The sequence below is a fragment of the Hipposideros armiger genome, unplaced genomic scaffold, assembly GCF_001890085.2.
Source record: "Hipposideros armiger isolate ML-2016 unplaced genomic scaffold, ASM189008v1 scaffold_12, whole genome shotgun sequence".
In the NCBI taxonomy this organism is placed as follows: domain Eukaryota; kingdom Metazoa; phylum Chordata; class Mammalia; order Chiroptera; family Hipposideridae; genus Hipposideros; species Hipposideros armiger.
Genome location: NW_017731362.1, coordinates 1956440 through 1958928, shown reverse-complemented (window position 1 = coordinate 1958928; position 2489 = coordinate 1956440). Strand labels below are relative to the sequence as shown.

The 2489-nt window shown below is 40.7% G+C and overlaps 1 protein-coding gene and 1 pseudogene across 2 annotated transcripts in view; both read right to left on the bottom strand.

Moving 5' to 3' along the window:
- The window catches only part of LOC109394133 (alpha-enolase pseudogene), a 3822-nt pseudogene extending 2849 nt beyond the window's left edge, over window positions 1-973 (bottom strand).
- The window catches only part of GALK2 (galactokinase 2), a 143901-nt gene that overhangs the window by 103692 nt on the left and 37720 nt on the right, over window positions 1-2489 (bottom strand). The window lies entirely within an intron of this gene.

The following is a 2489-nucleotide window of genomic DNA, read 5'->3' as shown; positions in this document are numbered from 1 at the left end:
TTGTACAGGTTGGCCAGCTCGTCAGGGGTGATGTGCCTGTTGGGGTCATCGGGTGGCTTGAAGTCCAAGTCATACTTCCCAGACCTGAAGAACTCGGAAGCAGCTACATCCATGCCAATGACAACCTTATCGGTGTAGCCAGCTTTCCCGATGGCATTCTTGAGCAGCTCCAGGGCTTCTTTATTCTCCAGGATGTTGGGAGCAAAGCCGCCTTCATCACCGACGTTGGTGGCGTCTTTCCCGTGTTTCTCCTTGATGACATTCTTCAGGTTGTGGTACACCTCCGCTCCGATCCGCATGGCTTCCTTGAAGCTTGCCGCCCGGACAGACAGGATCATGAACTCCTGCATGGCCAGCTTGTTGCCAGCGTGAGAACCACCGTTGATGACACTGAGGGCCGGAACCGGCAGGATGACATCGGAGTGGCCAGCCAGGTCAGCAATGTGGCGGTACAGGGGCACCCCCTTTTCAACAGCTCCAGCCTTGCAGACTGCCAGGGACATGCCCAGAATGGCATTCGCTCCGAATTTAGATTTATTTTCCGTCCCATCCATCTCGATCATCAGTTTGTCAATCTTCTCCTGCTCCATGACACTCAGTTTCTTGCTAATCAGGGCAGGCGCAATAGTTTTATTGATGTGCTCAACAGCCTTTGAGACACCCTTCCCCAAGTACCGCGTCTTGTCATTGTCCCGGAGCTCTAGGGCCTAGTAAATATCAGTTGAGGCACCACTGGGCACAGCAGCTCTGAAGAGACCTTTTCCGGTGCAGAGATCCACCTCCACAGTGGGATTCCCACGAGAGTCGAAGATCTCTCTGGCATGGATCTTGAGAATAGACATGGTGATTTTCTGACTGCTGGATGTCGCCGCCCGGGAAAGAACAGAGTTGCAAACACGGAGGTCGAGCTCTAAGCTGCGTTAAGCCTCAAGGTCTGGACACTCTGAGCTCCTCTCTGCACGGACTACCTCCTCTGCCCATTTTTTAATTGGGTTGTTTGATTTTTGGTACTGAGTTCCATAAGTGTTTTATAAATTTTGGATATTAACCCCTTTTCAGGTATATCATTGACAAATATCTTCTCCCATTCAATAGGCTTCCTTTTTGTTTTATTGATGGTTTCTTTTGTTGTGAAAAAACTTTTAAGTTTGATGTAGTCCCACATGTTCATTTTTTCTTTTACTTCCCTTGCCCGTGGGGATGTATCAGTAAAAATATTGCTCAGGGTAATGTCCGCAAATTTAGTCCCTATATTTTCTTCTAGGAGTTTTATGGTTTCAGGTCTTACATATAAGTCTTTAATCCATTTTGAATTCTTGTATATGGCGTAAGGAGATGGTCCAGTTTCATTTTTTTGCATGTTATAAGTCCAATTTTCCCAGCACCATTTATTAAATAGACTATCTTTACCCAAATGTAAATTCTTGCTTCCATTGTCATAGACAAACTGTCCGTATATGAATGGATTTATTTCTGGACTCTCTGTTCTGTTCCATTGATCTATGTGCCTGTTTTTATGCCAGTACCATACTGTTTTGATTACTGTACCCTTGTAGTATGTTTTAATGTCTGGTAGCATGATACCCCCAACCTTTTTCTTATTTCTCAGGATTGCCGTGGCTATTTGGGGTCTTTTATGGTTCCCTATAAATTTTAGGATTATATTTTCTATTTCTGTGAAAAAGGCCGTTGGTAGTTTGATAGGAACTGCATTGAATGTATATATTGCTTTAGGCAGTATGGACTTTTTAACTATATTAATTCTTCCTATCCATGAGCATGGTAGGTGTTTCTATTTATTTGTATCTTCTTTTATTTATTTCTTCAGTGTCTTATAATTTTCTGAGTATAGGTCTTTTGGTTAAATAGAAACTTCTATTTGGTTAAAAAAAAACTTCTTTGGTTAAATTTATTCCTAAGTATTTTATAGTTCTTGAAGCAATTGTAAATGGAATTGTTTTCTTAATTTCTCCTTCCAATAGTTTATTATTGGTATATACAAATGCAACTGATTTCTGAATATTGATTTTGTATCCTGCTACCTTATTGAATTCTTTTATCAGTTCCAATAGTTTTTTGATGGAGTCCTTGGGGTTCTCTATATATAGTATTATGTTATCTGTATATAATGACAATTTTACTTCCTCCTTACCGATTTGGATGTCTTTTATTTCTTTGTCTTGTCTGATTGCTGTGACTAGAACTTCCAGAACTATGTTGAATAAAAGTGGAGGAAGTGGACAGCCTTGTCTTGTTCCTGATCTTAAGGGGAATGGTTTTAGCTTTTCCCCAGTGAGTATGATGTTAGCTGTGGGTTTCTCATATATGGCCTTTACTATGTTGAGATATGATCCCTCTATTCCCACTTTGCTAAGAGTTTTTATCATAAATGTCTGCTGTATTTTGTCAAATGCTTTTTCTGCATCTATTGATATGACCATATGATTTTTATTTTTATTTTTGTTGATGTGGTGTATCACATTAATTGA